General features: G+C 42.0%; 1 protein-coding gene across 2 annotated transcripts in view; it reads right to left on the bottom strand.

Moving 5' to 3' along the window:
• The window catches only part of LOC140246173 (plasma membrane calcium-transporting ATPase 4-like), a 219,408-nt gene that overhangs the window by 97,313 nt on the left and 109,363 nt on the right, over positions 1-12,732 (bottom strand). The gene's annotated exons all lie outside the window — the stretch shown is intronic.

Raw genomic sequence — 12,732 nt, 5'->3', positions numbered from 1 at the left:
TACAAGAACATTCATTTCCTACTAGCACGTCAACAAGCAAAAACTCATAGCGAAAAGAAGATCTTTGCCCTGTATTTGCTCCTTCCTCAGTTTGTTTGTTTTTTATATTATATTGATGAAAATGGCTTTGCTACATCCAAAATAGATGCGTCATCATATCTACTATGCGCACATCCATGTTTTTCTCAACCCAATGTCCCATGATAATATGATTGTGCTTCAGAGGTACAGAGACTGAAATATGGCGCCTAGATAAGACCAGCATATAGCCAAGCCACACGGGGCTATTTCATTTGACAGTCTGTAAACAGAGACTACCCCAACATTTCTACATCTACCTAAGATAATCACACATCACTATTTAAAGATACATGTAGAGGTACAATTTAGATGTCACCATTTTCAAAATTAAATACATGCACCAATGCTGTGTGTGTCTGTGTGTGTGTGTGTGTATGCATATGTGTACTTGTGTACATTTGTCATAAAAATATCTGCATGACATGAACATAAGGACTTCATCATCTCTTTATATGAGAAAGGATCTCCAATGTTCAGTACCATTTTTTTCCTGTTTCTTTCTTTTTTTCTTTTTTTTTTTTGGGGGGGGGGGGGGAGGGTGAATGTTCCCATTGGTTCTGAGGCAAAGATCCAACCAACAAAATCTATAGAGTGATATATCTAGTTTTCTGCCAACCCACATAAAAATCCATTCCTACTCCAATCAACCTGCTCTGCAGTCAGCATCAAACGACACACCTGTGGAATGAGAAACTTGACTTGCTATCAGAATTGCAGATGGTGTTCCATTCTCTCTATCTCTCCATCTCTCTCTATCTTTATCATTCTATCTTTATCTCTCTATCTATCTTTATCATTGTATTTTTATCTCTCTATCTCTATCTCTATCTTTATCTCTTCCTCTCTATCTCTATATATCTCTCCTTCTCCCTCCTCCTCTCTTCCCACCTTGGTGCACAGCATATAATTCTCTCTCCCTCTCTCACTATCTCTGTCTACCTCTACCTCCCACCTCCTTGGTGCATAGAGTATGTGATGAAAGTCCCTGCCTCTTTCTTCTGTGAGGGAGTGAGGGTGTGAGTTACAGGATTCCAGGTCACCTGAATGAATGCAATGCATTTTTTATCATACTGCGACACCACTGCCCACACATGAAGAGCAATCCCGCTGACTGCCCCCACTTCCTTATTTTACACACATATGATGAGCCATTTCCCCCCACCCCAGCTAGCCCTCATTGCCCAAAATGGTGCTTCCCTATTCCTTCCCTCCTCACCCCCCCCCCCCCATCCATTGGCCACCTTTTTTCCCAATTCCTCCCGCTTTCCCCATGGCAACGCAACATCTGATCATCTCCACCTCCTTTTTCAAGAAACTCGCGCCACTGGCAAAATAAATGAGACGGGGACACAGCCTGACCTTTTGTGCGGCTCGTCCTGAGCGCACGGGCCTCGCAGAATCGCCGAGCATTCTTTGACGTATGGCCACAGGAATCGGTTCTGACAAATGAATGTCTCGAACCGCCGTGTTTATTTCCTTGCACTTCTCTAGACAGGGAAAGAAAAGAATGGGAAGGGGGGAGGGGAGGTGTATGCTTAGGATGTGTATGGGTCGACTTCCTGTCGAAAGAGGAGCCATGGAGAGGTGTCCGGTCAAAACCTTCAGCGACAATTCTGACATCTCCCCTTCTCACTTCTATCACTTAGTTGCCGAGTTCTCGTTTACAAAGCAGTCTCTCTCCCTCTATCTCTGCCCTGCCCCCCTCCCCTCTCTTTTTCTCCCCCTCTCTTAAACACACCCACTGGCTGATACAGAGAAATTCACCTATCCTCCTGGTTGTGTCTTGGCAAAATCTCCCCTGTCTTGCCCACGTCATATTATTGTGGACCTCTTTTCACCGAATTTGGCCCAAACTAATTCCTCATTTTTCACATTTGTTTTCTATGATATTCCTCTTCTCTCTGCCCAACATAATGATATAATTTTCATGGTGGCTTTCTCCTTACCTGCTTTACTTTCAATTTGTTCCACGACTGAACAATTCACTCTTTCCAATGGACATTTTGGATTTCCTTTCTGCATGATTTCATAGTTACCAAATTTCAGTGATTTGTCTTGCTGTGTTTAGAATGGGTTTCTCATATCATATGACAAATTCAGAGTTGCACATATTTCACTGACCTTCAATGTTGCATCATCTCTTACGTCTCATGACATCCACAAGAAACATTTTTCTTTCTTTCTCATTACCGTTAGTGTCAGTTTCTTCCATTCTCATTACCATTAATGTCAGTTTCTTCCATTCTACAGTTATCCAAATCATGCGCATTTAACCGTAAGTGTGCTTTGTATCCATTTCACCACAACACATCTTATTTTCTCATCAATTTCTTTTCATCTTTCTTCCTTCAAATTGTCTTCATGAAGGACTCTACTTTTTTGTTTATTTCCCCTAATCTAATATCACTCGTATCATTTAACAAAATGTCGCAAAACCAAAATGTCTGTAATTTATGCATTTTGTCATCATTCTTCATGGACATGAATCTGTCTTTCAAACTCTTCTTCTAACTTCATCTAATTCTGTACAGTGCTCTCAATCTCTTTTTCAGTCTATTCTTCTGTCTATCCCCCTTCACTCCCTGTCACACCTTATATATGGGGGGGGGGGGGATAAATACTCACACACACACACACACACACACACACACACATGTACACATCACTTGACCTCACAATACTAACTTGGAATTCCCACTGTAAAGCCATTGCGAGAGGCCGTCCTATCCGCCAACGCACACGGCCAATCAGACGCACGGGACGAGGCCCTCTAAAGGTCATTCGGAAGCTCCGCGTCCTACTACCCGCTTACTACAAATCCACCCCTACATACACAAACAAAGCCAACATGCACACACCGAGATAGGAGACACGAACCTTGCGCACAGCTTGACGCATCTCCCTGAGCAGGTCACAAAGGCCATCTGCAGGAATGACCACAGATGTTCTCCATGGCACTGCCAGGAGCTAAAGAGGCCCAGGCCAGGAGGTAGGATTTGCATAAAACAGTCACCTTTCCAAAAGATTAGTTTATAGTTTTACACTGGACTCTTTATGCTGCTCATGCCACAGTGCAGTGCATCACACTGTTGTACAGCGTCGTGCATCACACTGTGTCCAGTGTGTTACGGCTGACACAGTGGTTCTTGGCACACTGTAACAGTCAGGTTGGGTTTAATTACACACACCAGCCCTGCATGATTCATGACCGCTATCTGATGCAATGAATTTAGGATTCCACAGTTTGTAGCACACTTTTAATTTAATTATTTCACTCCCACTGCTGCAACCACAGCAGACAACACTGAAGGTCGTATATCCCTTTTGCATAATTTTTATGTCAATTTTGGAATGACTTTGCCAAGGGAATGTCATTCACTCATACATTTTAAGTCACACAAAGCTGTACTGCTTAAGGGTAGCTTTCTTCTAAAAATACATATACATACATAATTTAATGAATGACACATTATTAGATCAAAGAACATTCAATATCTTTTCATTTTGTTGTTCTGAATTCTGTTGACAAATAAATTTCATGGTCGTCACCAATTCACGTGAATCCTCATACATCGAGATAAATCACATACATTTATTGCTGTCATCCATTCATTTTGTTTGATCACTATAAAGCTCTATGCTATCAGAGTTAGATGTGGATGTACTGCCTCCATGCCAAGCAGGATGGGGAATTAGCCATTTTATCAATACCCGCCAGGAACTGAACATCAGTTCTCACGTTTCACTTGCATCTGTCGTACCTTGGTAAGCATTCTGCGAAAACGCAAGCTCACCCGAGGAGCAACTACCAACAACCTCCTCCACGCGATGATAAAAAGCATCAACAGAGTCTCGAGTACTGTAAACTAATCCGCGTTAACTCCGGCCTGGTAACGGCCACCGAACTTGATATTTCTGACATTCTCCCTCCGTTTTTTCCCTTGAAGGTAGCGAGATGTCCAATGAAGAAGAAAAATGCCGCCTTCTACGTACGGAGTTCTTTGACCTTTGCTTGCTTCACGTCACAAAGTAAGACTCCTCCACGCCTTTGACGTGATCAAGACATGTCATAGTTTAGGAGCAGAAGGGTGTTGGTGCACAAGAAAAAGAAAGAAATGGCTGTGTAAACTCCACCGTTTAATGCAAATAAAGCTACGCCTATTCCTACTTTCGTCCAATTGCAGGATTGTATAAAGAAGACAGCTATCTGCAACTGGACAGCCTTACATCCCCAGCAAACTGACCGACCCACATATTTAATCTGTTTCAATGAAGTATAACACCACAGCATGCTTGCCTGAGATGCCTTCCGGACATGAATTTCCAAAGACTAAAAGGGATGGTATAGTTTCAGTTGAGATGGGGCTTCAGATTTCCTACTTTTTTGTGAGAAAAATGAGAAACATCTTATGAAATATCAAAGAGCATACAATTCTACAAGAATTCAAAGTTTACTTGATGTAAATTCATTTGAAAATGGCCGGGATATCCAAAACAAAGAGGTCGTAATAAAAGGTGGGACCCACCCTAAAGTAGGACCATTTTCTTTCACTCTGTTTCTTTTTTTAATATCTGAGCCTTTTCAAAACCGATTTTCATCAAATATGAATTTCTCTTAGAATTGTATGATCTTCAATGTTTCAAAAGTGATTTCTAATCATCTCGCAAAAAGTTAAAATCTAAATTCCCTATCACAACCAAACTATACCATCCATTTAAGAGCAAGTTTATTGGCCCTATTTGCCAAAAGATTAAAAAAAAAACCTTGTAATTAATTCATAAAAATTCCCCAATTACTACCAAAACTTAACCATCTGTTCCTTGTGTCGTTACCAATTTTTTCCTGAAGTTTCATCCAAATCCGTTCGCAACTTTATGAGCTATTTTGCAAACAGAAGTCAGATAGACAGAAAAACCAACACTGGCAAAAACGTAACCTCTTTTTGGCAGAGGTAATCAAAGCTGGTAGAATAATAATTTGAACAACACGCTTAATCAAAGTGAAGTGGATCCAAAGAACAAGGTAATAAGCTGTTGTTTTGCTGTTGTTTTCTTCTTGTCCAGTCATGATTGCAACTAATCACTGTCTACATGAGTACGTAGCGAACATCAGACAGATATAAATGTATGTGAATACACACAACTGGAGGGGGTAGCAATTACTCTAATTCCACAAATGCATTACAGAGCTTAATGAGGCAGGACCCCCATGACTCAACACAGACAAACTGGGTACAGATTAACCCTTCTAGGAAAGTAATCAGTAAACAGTGATCTCATGATGCAAATACTTAATAACATCTGGGGCGTAGATTCATCAAAACATGATCTCCTAAAGTGTACCAACAGACTGGCCATCAAAGCCAGGAGCTAGGCTAAATGGGTATTATCATGGTAAAAGGGGACATTTCAGGGATGTTGATTTTTTGTTTTGGTTCCCCCCCCCCCCCCCCATATACAATATGATCTTTTGGAACACTTTATGTTCAAGAGCAAGTCTACTATAAAACACAGTGTTCAATAGAATTTTTGGGCTGTTACATGTATCTTTTCTTATCATCATGAGGCCATTCAGTTGAAAAACACTAAATTTTGTATGAATATTGATTTTCTGACCTTTATATATCAGTACATAGATGCCAGACCAGCATTACACATGATGATCACCCTAAAATTGTCATTTTGGCAAACATTCTAATCTAGATTGCTTGTTTGAAGCAATTTTGGGGCAAAGTTTCATCTCTCATCAAACTGTTCTAAAAGATCATAATGTATTGGGTGTCATGCACATTGAAAACGAGAACAAAAAAATCAGACATTCGTGACATGCCCCCTTTTACTGTGGAAATACCCAAATCTATTTCACATCATTCAAGACATGATCAGAATGGTTTGATGCACTGGCCAGCCTCATATTCCTTGATTTTTGGACAGCCTCATATTCCTTGATTTTTGGACAGCAATCACGCTCCTAAGGTTGGTGGCACTGTCGGCAAATGGTGGAGTAAGGGACTTGACTCAGTGCCACAGGAAGTGCAAATCCCGCCTGTCAAGAGGGTGCGAAGAAATTATCGCTTAAAAAAAGTGCCAGACATGCATGACATGCTTCCCACGGATGGGAGATGAGGAAAAAAGGAGGTTAAGTAACAGCTCCTTTCGCTACTCAGCTTTTGGGTCATACATCCCCCCTACCCCATCTCTTACCCATGCTCCTCCTGAATGTCAAGCGATAAATCAACCCCCAAGAGGTTCTCCCGGCAAATGTCTGCAGCAGCTGCAGAATGTCATCAGGGACAGCTGCCAAATGTTTCTGTTGGCACGGCCCATGAAGAAAAGAGAGAGTCTACTTATGACCCTCATAGTAGGCGGTAGCACCTCATGGGCAACTACAAAAGATATGGGACCGGGGGAGAGATGAATGTGGGGGGGGGGGGTGTTGGATTAATGACAGGAGCATCACAATCATCAATTTTGTCATACTTTCTCTTGTCACTATTTGCTGCTATCTTTGACAGCTTTCCCTTCCCACCGCTCTATGACACCATCACCAGACAGCCAGAAGGCTGTAAACACTACACAGCATCCAGATGGAGTTAGTGCCCCTTTTGCTCTCAAAAATCTCACGGACAAGCGACATGACGTGCCCGCGTGAAGGGAACCTCGCGGCTTGATGTCGGTGCAGTGACAAGCTCAAAGCGCAGTTGGGACAGCCCAGCACATGCCACACGAGTCGATTTCTGGTGGTATTTACAACCTAATGGGATACAATCTGGGAGAGGCTCTCCTGGCATGGGTGCCCATGTGGACTACACACAAGGGTGGCCCTGCGGCACTCGTAGCTTGTGGGTGGGGCAGAGAAGGCTTGTACTATGTCTCACTGGGGAGGAATGTGACATTGACATCTCCACTGATGCAATTTCAGAGAGCAAACAGCAGACAAGAAAGACTCACATGGTACGATGAAAGAGATTCTTGCCACATTATACAAAAAGTGAATTTTTTTTTTCCATAACTAAGTTTCTAAAGAGGACCTTCATACTTGCTTTTCCGTATCTCTCTGCATTGCAGACTCTGAAACTTTCAATTAAATTTTGTCCTTTGCTATGCAAGCTATTAAAGGAATGTATGTACCAAAGTGGGACTGCCTGGTTGTAACAACACAGAACTAGTGCATGGTAGAATACAAATATATCACTATATTCCATGCAGTTTTTGATGGTATTTTGCCGAGATTATATATATGGTCTTCACGACACAAAGACTGACTGCAACAAGACATGGTAGAGTCAGGAGCGTCCACAGTTGACACAGGTATCATTATTGAGCTGTTATTGCTGGCTGATTGTCAGCACAAAGATGTATTCCTACCAGCGTACATTGGACATTAACTGTAGCATGTCGGTCTCTCTCTTCCTAATATCTCTCTTCCGTATATGTCTTTTATATCTCCATCACTTTCATATCTCAAACTCAATCTCTCTTTCTCTCTCACTCATATCTTCTTTACATCTGCCTCCCTCTTATCTCTACTTAATCTCTCCATCTCTCACCCAAATATCTTTTCATATATGTCTCTTTCCTACCTTTCTTCTCTTTTCCTTTTCTCTTTCTCTTTCTCTTTCTCTCTGGCATAACTCTATTACATCCCCTCTCTCCTTCATATATCTTTCTTTTTCTCTTTCTCATTTCGAGCAAAGTATGCATTCACTAGATCCTCCTGGGAACAGTGTTAAAATGTCAGTCAGTTCTCATGACTACGAATGTATATCACTGTGTGTCGTTTGAGAAAACTACGGTTCACTGGTTTGACAAGGGGAAATTCTCCGTTGTCTGCTAGACTTTTACACACAGACTTTACATCTGAGAAAATATCTGAGATAAGCTTTACAATTATCAGAGCAAATCTAGATTATATCAAATTTCACAACATGCAATTGTAATTCTGGCCAAATGACTTTCTTACAGCTGAAGGCTGTTCTGTTGCTGTATCACATGACTGCTCTGTTGTCATGACGAAGTGGGCACAATAAGCAGATGAAGCACATGCAGTCATATCAATATATCAAACATGGCATTATGTGCAGTAAGCTTGTATGTGAAGTACTCTTAGTATATTGTGCCTCCATCGGGCCAACAAGATCTCCTATAGAATTCATTCATCTATGCATTCATCTACACCTGTGTTGCACATATGGAGTTCACATGCTTTCTACATGGACATCATCCTGATATGATGATTTGGTAGGAGAAAAACAAAAGGTTGAGATGTGGACCATGCTAGATGGGAATTCAAATGAAATTTCTGAACTTCAGAGACTTAGAATGGTGAGGGTCGAGAGTCACTTTTAACTTCCGGCCTAGCCCAACAATGTTGCCCAGTAAACTCTCTAATGACCATGATAACTAGCACTGAACTGACACAAGAACATACGAGTGGGACTGTGTAGACAGCAGCCATGCTGGTACAACCCCAAAAAGTAGGCTACAGTACCTGTACACTGTGGTTAGGTAAAGGACCCTCATATCATGACAATGGCTGGCAGAAATGGGTGAACAAGTTTTGATGATGGTTTCTGAACAAATCCACTGAAAAGATTTGCTCTACACTGTTGTTGTTGTTGTTTTTGTTTGTTTGTTTGTTTTTTTTGGGGGGGGGTGATTTTTCTTCTTTTTTTTTTTTTTAGTATCTCAAAAGCACATTAGTACAGGGTGCTGCTTTGATCATATGAGCCATGGGGAAATATGACACTGTTGAACTATAATTTGAGGATAGCTCAATCTATCATGCGCTGTGATGAAATCATTAAATGGTATGCTGCCCTCTTCAGATTTTTGTAGCCCAGTTGCTAATACAGAGCTTACATTTTTGTACACAAACACTTAAACAAGATACAACCTTCATAACTGAGTGGTTTGGGCTTGTTGGCTCTTTTTCCAACTGAGTTCAAAGTCAAAATCAAAGCATGAATCCCTTGTTTTTCATACCAGGTATCTAATGCATTTCTGCAGAAAACTTCTTGAATTATTCCAGTAGTAGAAGGTCGCAACACACAACTTTAGATAATCCTGTGAATAAAGCCATAACATGCTGTTTTCACTGAGCAGTGCTTGTGAAGTATTTAACACAGTTTGATTGTCAGTTCATCCTGGGTTGAGAATAACCTTGGCGGAACGAAAAATAGTGACGGGAAGGGATTTTCTCCTTCACCGGCATTCCCCTCGATGGTTTCAGAGTCGAACTCGCTCGGTAACAAGCTTAGTTGTCATAGGAAGACTGTATTAAGCCTGGCCTTGGTGGGAATCTGCCAGCGCCAAGACGACAAGAAAGTTGTCTGCCAGCTTAAAGGGTAAATTCACCTAATGCATCTGTGCAAGTTTAAACAGGATATGCTCCCGGGCAATGTTGATAGGCGGTCGGGTGGATTGCTCAAATTGGCCGGGAAGTTGGGAAGCAATACGCAAAGGGAAAGGGGGGGGGGCGTCACCATAGAGCAAATCGTTTGGTCTCACCAAGCGGAGCAGTGCCTGTCGAGTTCGAATGAATTGCCCAGATTAGGTGAGCTGCCTCGATACAATTTTCTCCAAAATTGATTCATTATTAGTTGGTGGCTCGGGTTGGGGGGCTCAGAAATGTCAGTGCTAATGTGGAACTGCTGTATGCTGGCATTGGAAATGCATCTTCGCCTACTGCGCTTACGGCACGAGAGTGTGTGTGTGTGTGACTATGAATGTGTGTGCGTGTTTGGCATGTGTGTGTATGTGTCTCTGTGTGTGTTTGTGTGTGTGTGGGTGTGTGTGTTTGTGTGCATTGCAACAGACAAAGTGTGGGTGAGTGATCAGGTATGCTTGGGGGGGGGGGTATATGAACATTTCTTGGATTTCAGTCACCCCAACACTGATGCAAGGCTACAAAGTTCACCAGAAAAACCATGTGATCTTTGCTCGACATTCCCGGGGATGCGGGGCAAAATGATTCGCAGCAAAACACACCGTTGTGCGACGAAATTGAAGTTGGGGGGGACTAATCTCGGCGAAGATTTACCGAGTGTAGTCGAAATAAATTGTTCGTCTGGATACAGCGGGAAAAGAGGAATGGAAGCATTAGGCTGCCAGTGGGCATGCTCTCCTCTTGCCTCGCTTTAGATAAATCGTCTGATATTTTCTTACCCTCTCCTGGCGTACAGCTAGCATTTTGATATTCGAGTCAGGCAGACTAAACTGAGACCCCCTTTGACAAGGCCTACAGCGAAACGTGAATTTCATCCAAACTCGTCTCTTTTGCGAAGCCGGCGCCTCCCTGTACTCTGCAAATGACATTTTCAGATGCTTTATAGGCCTTCCTCAAAAATGTGACTGGGAATGTGGGAAGATCATCAAAAACAGTGGCAAATAACGCAAAATCCCAAGAATAAAATGCATAGTGTATCTCTCCCTGAAATGGATGCGATATGAGCGGCAGTTGCGACAAAGAAGCAATACACGGTTGTCATGACAAATGCACTTCAGTAAGAATGGGTAAAGGTCAAGCAATATGTCAATGTGATATTGATCATGGAAGCACATAAGCTAGGTATGAAATAAAAATCTTGCCTTCATGGACACGTCTGACAATGAAAACAAGAGGGAACATCCATACAGAGTGAGTCAAGCCTCTCTGCTGAATAGAACATTTCAAACTCATCTGTATTTTTTTTTTGTGCTGTCATGTCATTTAATCAAACACCAATGTAAACATATCAACATTTCCAACTCTAGCAGTAAATGGCAGAACTTAATACAAGGAAGATAAGAAGACCGTATACAACTCCAAAGATGTAAAGGACTTATGTTCATGAGGACTACTCTCCATTTACATACATTATCAATCAGATAACATCCACCATGTCACTTTATATGACTGAATACTGGTGCTTCTAAAAGCCACAAATAAAGACTCTTTCCCACTGACCATATTTGATTATCTTTCTGGACATCGCGATGATGGAGAATTATTCCCTAAAGATGACACTCTCAGCCCATTTCAGGTTGCTACACAATTTCAAAGGTTATAGGAGAAATCAAATAACAGTGAGCGAAAGCATCAGATCGCACCACCATCCCTGCAGAGAATGAAATTTCACACCTGTGACTATCTGAAATGGGATGAACCTCTACACCCCACGCATCTTCCATTCACGCGGTGGAAGCATTCTTTATGATGTGGTCTGAAACGATCGCCATGCTGTAGCACTCAAACGCAGCAAAATTGTGCAAATTAACACAGCACGCAGCAATTCTGTCTGGGATCTCCTGTGCTTGCGCACGGATTTAAAATGATTTGGAAATGCATTCAGTGCCATCAATCGCAATTTTAAGCCAAGGACACTGAAATGAAGGGCACTCAAGGTTGATCACGAAATGCGCATATTTCTCCTGAGTCGCAAAATTACCCAACCCCCAAATTCCAAAGGAAAAAACAAAACAAAGAGTAACAAAACCTGCACACTGCACCACATGCAGGCTATGCTGTGAACTGCTTTTAGTTGTGTAGAGCAAAGTTCACGTCTTTCCATTGCATCGAGTCTTCAATCTTACACCATTGAGCGTGGGGTAATTAATAAGGTTTATGGCAATGGCTTGATATCAGATTACAGGCTTTCTATCAAAGTTGAATGGACACACCTCTAACTTGCATGGCGTACAGGCAACTTCTAGAATACTTGACAGCATTCCACTGTGTCACTGTGATTCAACAAGCAAGGGACAGGGTCTTGTCGTCAATTTCTGGCCACACGCAAAGAGCTGGGTTTGCTGTGCCGGAAGTGTGGGCAGAGTGTGCGTGCAGCATATTATGTGTATAATTACAGAAGCTTGTGGCGCCCTGTGATTGCATGGTGTTTTTAAAGGCCTATCATGAAAAATTGATGCACTGCATGCTGCTAAGTACATCAGCAGGTGCACGGGAGCTCCCCAGCCCTGGGGCAGCCTTTCAGAACCCCTGGAGCAGAAGGAAAGGGGTTCCGGGTAGACCGTAGCCCGGGCAGGAGTTACAGGCTCGGCCACTGCTAGGGCGGGGTCAGTGATGGTATTGTTGGATGAAAACCTCCAATTCATGCTCTTCTTAAAAACTGCTCTGTTGACTTCGTCTTTTATTCTAAAAATAAGTGATCGATATTGGCAGCACTTTGTGTGTATGTCTGTTGACTTCGCCCACATCATGTATATCTAATGGTGTACTGGCATTGTGAACTCAGGTTGCTATGGGAACAGAAACAAATAGGTATACGGGATATCTATTGCAACGAATCACACCAAGTGAGGTTTTCACGCTGCTATGCAAGTCTCTATTTCACTGTTAAACTACTTTTTACCTACATAGAGTTTGTCATAAAAACAGTTTCAATCAGAAATGTACTAAAGGAGAATCTAATGTAAACTCCGCTTAAATGTAAAAAAACAATTCATGAATTTCAATGTTGAAGTATTCTCACGACCAGCAGCCATACTACTTTGGGATCTGCAGTCAAGCACTGCCATTAAGCCAGTCATTCCCACTGGCAACCTGTTTGCATGTAATGTCAATACTGATTTAATATGGTGGTCCTAGGAAGGTTAGGGCACATCCTAACTATTAACACCACAAATTCAAATTTGCTACTAATTTTGTCCACT

Source organism: Diadema setosum, chromosome 2 (genome assembly GCF_964275005.1).
Source record: "Diadema setosum chromosome 2, eeDiaSeto1, whole genome shotgun sequence".
In the NCBI taxonomy this organism is placed as follows: domain Eukaryota; kingdom Metazoa; phylum Echinodermata; class Echinoidea; order Diadematoida; family Diadematidae; genus Diadema; species Diadema setosum.
The sequence above is the reverse complement of the archived record's forward strand: the minus strand, read 5'-3'. Positions and strand labels throughout refer to the sequence as shown.